General features: G+C 42.3%; 1 protein-coding gene and 1 long non-coding RNA gene across 5 annotated transcripts in view; both read right to left on the bottom strand.

The window, feature by feature from the left end:
- Positions 1–12,541, bottom strand: part of Asap1 (ArfGAP with SH3 domain, ankyrin repeat and PH domain 1) — a 292,770-nt gene that overhangs the window by 212,446 nt on the left and 67,783 nt on the right. The gene's annotated exons all lie outside the window — the stretch shown is intronic.
- Positions 40–3,469, bottom strand: LOC125360462. The gene is made up of 2 exons (XR_007212753.1): positions 2,818–3,469; positions 40–2,776 (listed from the first exon to the last, which is right to left on the bottom strand). It is a non-coding gene; the product is annotated as an uncharacterized LOC125360462 (long non-coding RNA).

Here is a 12,541-nt window from a genome sequence, read left to right as displayed (position 1 = left end):
AATAAGAAACTTTCAAGTCTTCATAGTAATACATTTTTGTGCATTTGACCGATATTTAACATGATTTAGAATGGCGTATGACTACGGGGTCTAAGAGACCAAAATCAAGTCATGTGACAGGATGTGCTATGCAGCAAGAAGTCTATACTAAACGTCTACCTGACAGCTCCAGGGTGAAGTGTACTTACCACTCACAGAACACACAGTTGGGCACAGGACATCATAAAAGCCACCCTGTTTTCCAATATTGATATATAGCTCAACTGTCAGCGTCAATCTCCTTCTCATGAGCTTTCCCAATAAACCAAGCGAAGTTCCCATGGCTTATGTGTCTAAACTAAAGAATACTTGCCTGTGCACCAGCTGGGGCATCTTGGGTAGAACTTATAAGCCAGGTAGTTAGGAGCAGAGACTTGGAGATTCAAAGCCTGGCAGATCTTAGTCTGAACTGGCACGTCTTAGCTATTTCACTTCAGCAGTATAACCAAGACAGGAGATTACCTGCTGCCAAGACTCGGGTGGCAATCTGAGCATGCAAATATTTTAACTACACAACTGTTACAAGGATCAATGATGAAATAGTCTCAGCCTTATGATGGCTTGACTTTTGGATTTTTGAGTTGAAGGTACAAAAGGAATATGCATTCAGTAAACTGTACTTGTTATTTTAAATGTGGGTCTTTTCTCAGGCTAGTTGGTATGTAATAGATAATTCAGTGTACTAATGTTGCTAAGCTATGTTTGGTAGGTTTGATGTGTCGAATGCATTCTTCCCATCCCTACCCTAAAATATAGGAACATCTGTGTATGTGAAGAACTTGGTATCTTTCCAAGAATGTTTCCACAAATGGCAAAGTGAGGACAAGAAAGTCCTGCAAAGGCTGCTACAAAGATAAAATAATGCAACCTCTTTAACTTAACTTCCCAATCCAGGGTTAGACACACACTGGGTGATAAAATTCAGCCACCAATGGCTTTAGAGACTTGAAGGAAGTAATGGCACTAGAGAGGCAAAGAGGGAAAGCACTTATTTATATAACTCATTATTAATAAGTAAGAAGAGGCACCAGGACTGGAGGGACTTAGCACTGTCTTCTAGTAGCTCACTGCTCTCAGAGGAGAACACAGCCAGCAACCCCATGAAGTCTGAGGTGCTACCCATGCCAACACCTAAAGCTGCCTCCAAACTCTTCTTCCCTACAATACCTGAAAGTCTCCATTCTGTTGGTGTAGGACATCACCAATGCTAGAAGAATGCTGGGGGCCTGATGCTGTGGTATATTTGCCACACATTAGTATCTGAATATTTTTTAATATTTTTTTCTTCAAGAGACTTGGCTGAAGCAGACTTTGGAAAGAAAGATTTGGGTTCTAGTCCCAGGGCATTCAGGAAGAGGTGGGCAAGATAATGTTCTGGGACCCAAAAAGGACAGAATACACCCTCAAGGGGTAAGGAACCCAGCAGTAAAAATGAGCCTAATCAAGGAAAGCCCAGGGCCTCAGAGACACCAACTCCAGCTTCCTTGCTGACTCCACAAACTGGTTGAGTGGCTGTTGTTGTCTGAACTTTCTTCTCATCTGCAAGGGTTCCAGAACATAGTGCATGCAATGAACCCCATGTGGAACCCAGACTCTCCCACCAGCCATGGGACCCAAAAAAGCATATGTAAGCACAACTCTCACCAGCAAAGATGCTCCAGAGGCTACTACTTGCACCCCTGGCGAAGCAGAGGCTCAACATCTTCAGGAGCAATTTCAGACTTAAGAGGGCCTCCCTGCAACTTTTGGAACTATGAAAGCACCACACCCTGGAAAAATAATGTCACTGCCACATACTAAAAACATTCTAAAATCACATGCTAACATTGATGGAGTTCCCTAGTCAAAAATTGGCTCAAACACAAAATCTGAAATATAACTTGGCTTAATTAAAAAAACAGAAAAAACACCAATTCTCAGGAAAGACAAGTAGCAGTTCTATTGGGGCTGTAGAAGGCACTGCTGGGGTCTGAATTTGGTGCGTGACCCACAAAAGTTTGTGTGTTAGAACCTTGGTCCTGAGTGTGGTGGCATTGAAGTGGTGAAACTTAAGAGGTGAGGCTTAGTGAATGGTAAGTAGGAAAATGGTGGTGGTACTCTTAGAAGGGACTAAGGTAATATTCTGAGACTGTGCGTTAGTTGTCATGAAACTGAGCCTGGCTACCACTTAACAATGAGACCTCTCTTCTTATACATGCTCCCACCATCATACTGCCATCTTCCAGGAGATCTCCACCAGAGTCAAGGTGATGCACACCCTTGACTCTCCAGAACTGTAAACTAAATTAACCTGCTCTAGTTTAAAGACACTCCGCCTCAGGTATTTGGCTATAATAACAGAACATGGCCTAATCCAAAGGTGTTTCAAATCCTATGAACTTAGTAATAGAAAGTGAACTAAGGTCAGTTTAGAAGCTGCACTGTCTAGTGTACACATTTGCCCTGTTCGTGGTGAAAATAATTTCTTCATTTCTGAGCCTACAAGACAGAGACCTCAGCAAACTTACTTCCATGTTTAGCAGATATTTCAGAACAAAGGCTACATGGGCAGATAAAGAAGTCAGTCATCAGTAAGAGGGCTGGAAGCTGATAAGATAGAGCTGCCCACTTCCCCCCAACACTGAGATGACATCCACACTCCAGTTCTCTCGGCTAAGCAGGCAGGTGGATAACAGCACATGTACTCCTTTTCTCCCTTTACTTCCTACTTCTCTGTCTCTGTTCTCTCTCTCTCTCTCTCTCTCTCTCTCTCTCTCTCTCTCTCTCTCACACACACACACACACACACACACACACACACACACACACACACTAGGGCAACCATTACACCCAGCATCCAGCATTTCCCTTCTATATAGATCTTTCAATTCAAAGTTTCCTTAAACCTGCTCCCATATGAACTACAGTGCTTCCACAAACTGCCTGGAACTGAGGGTATATCATGACACAGGCCACTTTTCTAATGGAACAATCTGACATTTGCAACGAATGCATCAGAAATTTATGAATACACTTGGCCTCTGACTCAATAATTCTTCTAGCAATCTACCCACACTAGTACACAATGACAGATGCATTCAAATATTCAAAGGCTCCAATGTAACAAAAGGTTGCACTTTGGGGTAATTGCTAAGTCAACTGTTTTAAAAAAAATTCTTTCTCCCTCTGTACATGTGTAAAAATTTAATTGAAAAACAAACTGGAAAAGCCAGTAGTCAAAGAAAAAAACTACTTGGGGACTCAACTACTAAGAAGAAAGGGCCACAGAAAGAATGATAGGTGAGGAAGATAGGGATCTAACAATGTAAAATATCACAAAATTAGCCAAAAATAAAACCTTTTTTTGTTGTCTTATTGTTTTGAGTTCGGCTCAGGCTGGCTTTGGACCTGCCTCATGCTCCTGAGTACTGGGATTACAGGCATGCACTACTGAATCCACGACCTAAAATATGTACGTATTTTTTTTTACCAGTACTGGGGCTTGAACTCCAGGCCTGAGCACTGTCCCTGGCTTCTTTCTGTTCAAGGCTAGCACTCTGCCAACTTGAACCACAGCGCCACTGCTGGTCTTTTCTATGTATGTGGTGCTGAGGAATCAAACCTAGGGCTTCAAGCACTCTTGCCACTGGGCCATATTCCCAGGCCTCTAAAGGTATTCTTTAAGTTACACATTACTTTACAAAAGTCCTCTTACATAGGCCTGGGAATTTGCAGAGGGGCATGAGACTGGTGGGCAGAACTAGTCTCAAGCCCTTCTCAGTAAAACAATCATGTTTTGAGTCTCATTTTCCTTATTTGTCAAATGAGGTGGCTTTATTGCTTAACAAAAGTCTGTGTGGATAAAAATGAGACAACATAACAGAATAAAAATATACTGGAGAGTAAACCCAGGACATGATTGCTCATAAAAATTATATGATTCACCACTTGCCATGGGTAAACAAAAATCAGGGAGGTCAACCCTTTTTGAAAGTATCAATTCTCTCATTAATCCTTCTTATACCACATTGACTGATATAAAATTATCCAGATTTAAATGCCTCCCACTCAATCTAAAGGAAGCAAATCAGGAAGGAATGATGCGTTCCTGTTCTGCTGGCAGATTGGCAGGTGCAGACCTTGTTTGTGTTTGTTTCCACTAAGAAAACTAAATGTTCACCAAACTGACTGCTGCAAATCACTATCAACAAGGCAAGCACAGGGTGGTAGAGGGGAGGGAGGAATGTGGGCCATGGAGCCCAGCCTAGATCCCTAATCTACCACATTCTAGCTGATGTGAAAGCTAAAATACCATAGGAAAGCCCTCAACATAGAGCTGAGACCAGGAAAGTGACAGCTAGCACTGGTACCATTAGCCCAACAAAAGACTGTAATTCAACTGCGCACTGACTGGTGGGTCACGTCCAGTCCTAGCTACTCAGGAGGCTGTGATATGAGAATCAGGGTTCAAAGCCAGCCTAGGCAGAAAAGGTCTGTAAGAAGCTTAACTTCAATTAATCAGCAAAAAGCCAGAAGTAAAGCTGCAGCTCAAGTGGTAGAGCAAAAATATCCAAGCAAAGGTACCCTGAGTTCAAGCCCCAATATTGGCAACAACAACAAAGATTACAAGTCAGATACCAGAAAGACGTACAAAGACTCTAAATGCAGCTCAAGTTTCAGATCAGCTATGGCTGGTGCTTCAGGAAATTTACTAAGTGTTGATGCTTTTCAAGTGCTTTCTGCTAGGAGGTAGTTGGACACCTCTAATTCTAGCTCCTCAGAAGACTGAGATCTGAGGATCACAGTTCTAAGCCAGCTAAAGCAGAAAAGTCCATGAAACTCTCTTATCTCCAATTAACCAGGTAAATAAAAAAATAATGGCTGGTATTTTTTTTTTTTTACCCAGTTAGAAAGTTGGTTGTTGTGTTGGTTTTTTACAAGTCAAACTTAACTCCTCATGTTCAGCATTGGCCTATTTTCTTATTTCACACAGGTGCACACATGTACACCTTCTTTCTCTCTCTCTCTCTCTCTCTCTCTCTCTCTCTCTCTCTCCCCCTCCCTCCCTCCACATACACAGCGCATTTTTCTTCAGGATAGTACACAAACAGAAAGAGGATGGATAGGCTGAATCTTTTCTAAGCCTACTCAGTATCTGTAAAATGGGAAAAATGCATTTACTACTTAGAGCTGGGAAGATTAAATCAAGTGAGATGATTATAGCGCATCTGACCCAGAGCATAACACAGAGTAGGTGCTAATTGTAGTGTTGGCAGATTCTGAATTTGCATAGACTCTCCAATACACCAGATACAGGAGCCTCTGGAGGTGACGGCACTGACAACACTGTGACTTGGCACTGTTTTATTTACTGGGAGGCAGTGCATTTGTTTGCTTTGCTATGAAAAATATTACTATTATTAAAGCAGCAGCTGCTGCTGGGCCAGCAAAGAATGCTTATTTTGATTCGCACTTGGTAGAAATAAAAGAGTATCTAATTTTATGGAAATGCTATTAACATGAATAAGCATTACCAGGAAAAGGAAATAGGCTTCATTAAAAAAAGAAGTGATTAATGAAACATAAAGGAAAGCTCCCACATCTCAAAACAATAAGGACACTAAAATTTTATTTTGTGTAAACTGGGCAGTGTGGAGATCACTGCAGGGAAGGAAAGCTGTTGGCCCTAATGAGACCTTTACACAATCTGTTATTCCCCATGAGAGAAAGCCAATTAAGCCAGACATTTCCCCAAAGACAGTAGAGTGTCTCTGACTTGTCCTTTCATCTATCCATGAGATCATGAAAGATGATTCAAAGACATCATGTCATCACCTTGGACTTAATAGTAATGGACACTTAAACTCTACCCATGCTGTGAAGAACATTGGCCTTCCTTGATCACATGCAAAGCTGCAACTACATAGCACAGTGCTCCAATCACAGGCCTTCAAAGTATCCCAATGAACATAGAGCAGGTAGCATCAAGGGAAGTGAGACTTGTCCAGGGAAGGGGAGAGAAACAAACATCTCCCGAATGCCACTAGTGCCAGCATTTGCCCTCCTTGTATATAATCTACCGGGTTTCCCAATGTAATATCCAGTCACATCCATCTATCTTAACCTCTTCAGGAATGCTGGAACCCAATCCCAGCTTTGCTATGTGATTTGGGTACACTGTATGTTTCCCTGACCTCTTACCCTCTCCAAGGACCACAGAAAAGGAGTGCTGAATTTGAGTACTTTTAACCTTACCATCATCCTGCACAAGGCTGACAGAATTAGTGGAGTGTTCCTGACACAAGGATAGCCAATCAGACCACCTCTTATAGATGTATCTGTCCAAGAATCAGGCACATAGACTCAACTGGTGCCGCACACTGCAGCTAGGAGTAATATAGGGTCAGGACTGTCAAAATCTACCACTGCCCCCTCCCCCAACATACCTTCACTTCCTATCATTCTTCCTATAAAACACTGGGTCTTCCCAAAAAATACTCACGCTGCTTGAGTAGCTATGTTTGTTGGATAGGTAGGGGATAGGAGATCTGCAACTTACAATAAAAGAGCCAAACACTACAGGGTCTTCTGAGCCTTGGCTTCCTCATTCACAAAGGACTACATAATCTCTAAGGCCTTTTCCAGTTCTGTCACATTCATGTCATAATAATTTAATTATCGCCCTACTTATTCCAGCCTACTCTGTGCTAGGTGTTACATTCGCCATAACTGTCCTGGCCTGAGTCAAGATATCTAGGCTGTATTCTTAACAGAGCTGGAAAGAGCCTGTTATTTCCCTCCACCCAAAGCTCATGTGGCAGAGATGGCCTTAATTAACTTAGCCAACTCTTTGCTTTCTGCAAAAGTTGGCACCAAAACGCAACTGTCTTCTGGGCTTTACTTCCCTGGCACATAAGGTTATGATTTTGTTTTCTTAGCTTCTGGGTGGCTAAATTGGGTGTTGTCTTATCAAAGGGGCACATATTCCAGTTCTTTGGAAGAAAATTATACCATAGCCTCGGCATTAAAATTTATCTCTTATGTAACTGACCACAGACAGCACCATGACACAGGGCTGCTCAAATGGGGCTCTGGACCAGAACAAACCCCTGTGGACTCCCACGGTCAGTTAAGAAGGACCAAGTCAAGCACCTCCAGATCTGATATAATTAAAACTCATTTCACTGACAATGAAAAGAGCTTGAAGCCCATAGAAATGCCAATTCAAGGAGAGATCCTTTTCACTTTAAGGCATCTGCCTCCAAACCAAAATAGAATTCCTTGTGGTCTGTGCTCCAAGCTGTAATCAGCAGAGCACACAACCTAAGCTGCCACGCTTTCAGTTCCAGTTGGACCCACAGCAAAATGCTATGGGCCCCAACCCCCTCTCTCAACAAAGCAAATCAAATACCTGCCATTCACTGTGTAACCAAGCTCCTTCTCCCCAAACCCCAGCAAAAACCAAAAGGGACAAGTGCTGCCTCTACTTTGATGCACCACGGTGTGGGACACAGCAGGGATTGTGTAAGTAAACAGAAGGAATCAGCAGTGACTGGAAGAAGTGTGGACAGTGAGGCTGCACTGGTAGAGCCCATCAGGCCAGCTAGGGTGGAGGCATCAGCACTGCCACTGGTTCCATTACCCCACAGCAGCACCCACCAAGAGCTGAGTGTACAGCTATTGGGAGTAGGCAGTTGTGACCACAACCCAGTATGGTCCAAGTGTTTCCTACTGCACTGGCCCCCAACTTCGTCCCATCTGTGCCTCCACCACCCAGGTTCCTTCAAGTTGGTGGTGTCATGTGGCCATCACGACCCTTCCAAAATGCATGCACCATGCTTTGTCTTCTGTTACATATCTAATAGATTAATATGATAATAGTGAACAGCAATAATAATGAGGATAATAAGAGTGGCCACTGATAGAGCAATTACCATGCTAGGTACCATTTGTCAGCACTTTACCTACAGTCACTCACCTAGAGGTAGGTACTATTCCATGAGGAACTAAGATACAATAAGGTTCAGTAACTTACCAGACACACCCTAGAAAGGAGGCTGCAATTAACCTAGGCAAGGGAGCGTCACACTCCTCAAGCCAAATATTGCCAATGTTCCACATTGGGATCCTGTCCCCCTACTCATCTTCCTCCCTGTTGTAGGAAGAGGGCTGAATAATCAAATTCAGTGACTTATACATGGAGTGATCTCCATCCCTACCCCTTATTTACATTTAAGGCTGAGAATGCCCCAAATGACTAGGTTACATAAATGGAAACCACCTCTCTGAGACTACCTGCACCCATGAAGGAACGCAGACTTTGAACATGCAACACCACAACTGACTTCAGATGAAAGCCTTGTCACTTGGTATCAGGAGGGCTACGGTGGCCTCACAGAGCATAGCATATGAGACCAGGACTTTCATCAGCAGGCTAGACTACCAAAGTGAGCTTCCTCATTGCAGGTTTACTTCCCTCTTCCTCCTTAGAAGCTCCAGGGAGTGGTATAGAAAACTATTCTAGCATGTACACTTTTGGGAGATCAGAGCAAAAAAGCCTTAGATGGGGTGACAAGAGCCCTGATTTAAATCTTTCTTTTCTGTATGCCTCAGTCTCTACAATGGAAAGGAACAGAACACTAAACTCAACCTTGTGTGGGTTCCTATCACGCATGCGCATTCTCTCTGCTGGAAGGCTCTTCTAGCAAACTAGCTAGTAAAATAACCACTTTGCTTCCCCACTTTTAGACTTCTATCATTGGCAGTCCCTAAGAATGTGGTCACAAGATTACCAGTGCTATACCACTGTGCTGATCAGTTACAGTCCAAATCAAACACACATGGCCATGAAAGCTGTGCTGAGCCACATTATTAGAGGTGACTACTGATTGTTCTGCAATACTGCAAGTGGCCATTAGACCCCCATCACAGCTTTTGCTAGCCAGTTGGAGATCAGTTTCCCAGATTAGCAAGGCTCAAACTAGATATTCCTAACTTAAGATAGTTAGTAAGCCCTTCATTAGCACCCAAAAAGGCAGGCTGTGTATGGCCAGGAAGCTGGAAGGCAGGCCAGAGCCAACCCTGATCCAACACCCGCTTCAAGCAGTAGCTCTTCAGCCCGGTCTGTGGGCAGCCCACTGGCAAAAGGTTGGTCTGCTGCAGTTTCAGACTGTGTATGCCAGGGTGGAGCTGGAAGCCACATGGCCCATTCACTTCAGCTCAGCCCAGCTGGCAGCACCATCTTTAACCACAAAAGGCAGAGATTTAAAGACAAGCCTCATAAAAATCAGAGAAAACCAAATGGCTTTATTTTTATTTCCTTTCCCCCAAACCAAAGAAATCAAGTAGGGAAGCAGGATGAAGGTGCATGCCTGGAATTCCAACTACTCAAGGCAGATATAGGAAGACTACAGAAATAGGATTAACTCCCAAGCTAATTACTTATTACTGTGACCTCAGACCAAGACATCGTAATCCTCAATTTCTTCTTTGATAATGAATCTGCATTTCATATCCTCATTCTTCACTTAACTATTTCTATGCTTTCAGAAACGACTGAACACAGCATCTACATAAGTTGAGAAGTCTCAGGTGCTAGAATCACACCTGACTGCGAGCTCCCTTAGGAACACTCTAACAGGACACTCCAAGGGTAGGGTGGCTCATCTCCACATCTGTGGACTAACAATTTGTAAACTACCTGGGGAATAAATGAGTGAACCAGTTTGTATTGCTGGAATAAAAGTTCTGCGTTGCTTTTCCTAGCTATGAATGTATGTGCTCTACCCAGCTAAGAGTTACAGCTTTATTTTTCTCAAACTTCACTAGCTTCCATAATACAATTCAAACAATAACTCCAATAGCTCAGATGGGGTTGGCAAAGTGACATACATGTAGCAAGTACTCCTCAAAACTTTGTTGAGTGAATGCTGTCTGTAGATTATACCTACAGAAGTTCCCACATTTCAGTCTATAAAACCTATATCCAAACCTTTGAAAGCACAGGGTAAAGATCAGCACATCAAAGCTCAACTATTAAGAACTTCCTGGAACATGGACGTAAGAAAGAACAGTAGACTTTAGAAGGCTCAGTGAAAGTGAAGACCTTGTATGTCTCTACAAAGTCACTAAAATAGGTCTTGGTGGACATTTAGAACGTCTATGTTATACTTTAACTGCTTCAAGGGTTTCTTGAATCCATTTATTCTCTAGCCAATCACTTCACATCTTGGGGCTTCAATTTTCTTCTCTATAAAACGCAGCTAGTAACCATCCCTGCTTTAGTGCTCACATGAAGACTGCACGTCATATACTGGCCTTGTACAGAGCAGCTACTCAGCAAATGGATGGAACACACCTCCTCCTCCATCAGCCCCCAAACGAAATGGATTCAACCTAAAGTAACTGAACTGACCGGTGCTAACCACAGGGGACTCTCCTTCTTTCAAAAGGCACTAAGTATTTGCCACTGTAAATCTTTAAAAGGAAGATCCCTTTCTACTGGCACTTTCTAGTGGTCCTAAACTGTTGGCCTACTCCCTTCTGCAGAAAACCATCTCCCAGTCATTTACTCATAACTTCCAAACGTTCACAAGTAAAATGGCATTCAGCAGTGTGCTTCAGTTGCAGACTAAGCAAAACTACTGGGTTTTTTTTTTTGTTTTGTTTTTTTGCTTGGAAAACACTCACACACCAGGATGAAACCTTGGCAGAGCACCAGTGGATCCATTCCTGCCTCCCCCAAAACAGCCTCCACTCACTGTGTGCCAGCCAAGCTCTGACTCCCACAGCCATATGTGCCCCTTTTACCCCCAAAGAAGCCTAGAAGTAAACTCTGCCTCTTCTTACCATAAATTTCTGACTCATTTCCTAGAGAGCTCATCACGGAGACTTTAAATAAAAGCACTAACATCTGCAAAGCACAGCATACTCTTTGCCAAGGAGACAGCAAAAGGAAGAGTGTGGGTTAATGTGGAGCCCCAAGCTTGGAGATGTAACAGTTTAGCTACCCTCTTTCTATCTATATATGTCAGGAATCCAAACAACAAGGACCACAAATAAACAGGAAGTACTTCATTAGGAGAACTAGGGAAAGGCTTTTTTTTAAGAGAAAATTCCAAGTGATCCAAATTAGCCCTATTACAGAGTTTCCACATCACAGAAAAGTACCCAAAACTCTATTCCTAAGAATAAGCACAGAACAACCCAGGCCACATTCTTACAACTTTCAAATATCTCACTTGTAAAGTATATGCCAACAAAATTCTGTGGTATGCCCTCCATTTTTTTTTTCCTTTTAGTTTGGGAGCAGTAACCTGAAGCCTTGTATTTTGGAAAAACTGAATTGTGACTCACAAGATATTTATATTAGTGTATCTTCTTTGTATATGTTAGCTTGAAGGAAAAGAAGAAACTCAACTATGATGGCTAAGGAACTAAAGCATTCATGAAAAAGCAAGCTAACCCTGAGAGTCCAATCTCCTGGAGTATGATAAAAGTTAAAAGCTACAAAGTAGAGACAATCATTTTGTAACCAACACTGTACTCAAGTTCAGCAAAAACAAATCCTATTAACCCATCTTGAATGAAACATTTACAGTTACATTTTTGAGAATGCCAGTATTATCAACATTACTCTAAGGTGACACTTTGGAGCTTCTAGCCTGGTTCCAATTATCCCCAAATGGCTCAGGCCATGCACACTTGAATGATTATTGTTGCATTGCTTTTTCTGCCCAACCTTGCAAGTCAGCATTCATCACCATATACAGGCAAATGAAAATTTAAAAATAAAATGAAATTTTAAAAAAAATCACTGACATTTGCACTTAATTTTAAATTAAGGTCAAAGCAACTGCTTGAAGTACGACATTAACCCTATCTGAAGGTGTTGCTTCAATATGCACAAATACCCCTGCAAACAGGAATAAGAGGGTGTCCTGGGGGAGGAGACAGGCTCTGCCTGGGTCCCCTCTTATTCCTACTTGTCCAAACCCTTATCCTTACTGTCCAAACCCTTATCAAGTGCTGCAGACTACAGTAATACTATCTATATGAGCAGAAAGAGAAAGTTAAAAGTAACTGACAACTCTATTAGCTGGCAGTGAAGAACCTACCTAGAAGGAAAATAATGCTGCATTCTAATCAATGTCATATCCTTTAGAGGTACAGGAAAAGGATACAGAATACTGCTATATCAGCATGTTCCAGTTTACCATAATACTTGAAGGACTCATCACGAGGCGGAATGCCTGGCAACTCTAATTCCAGGCACTGTCAGGGTAACACAACGGACTGACATTCACAAAGATAAAAACAAAAAGACAAAAACAAAAACAAAAAAACACCTCAATCCACTTATCTCTGGGTTTCAAACAAACCTATTTAGGAGGTATTCTTCCACCTACTTCAAATCAATTTAAGCACCCAACAAAGACTCTAGAGAGAAGAACTCTAGAAGCATCTCAACTGGAATGAAGCATTTATACTAATACCCAGAACTGCAGGACTCAACAGGAACAGA

The sequence above is a fragment of the Perognathus longimembris genome, chromosome 12 (genome assembly GCF_023159225.1).
Source record: "Perognathus longimembris pacificus isolate PPM17 chromosome 12, ASM2315922v1, whole genome shotgun sequence".
In the NCBI taxonomy this organism is placed as follows: Eukaryota; Metazoa; Chordata; class Mammalia; order Rodentia; family Heteromyidae; genus Perognathus; species Perognathus longimembris.
This window is presented reverse-complemented; position numbering and strand designations above follow the sequence as displayed.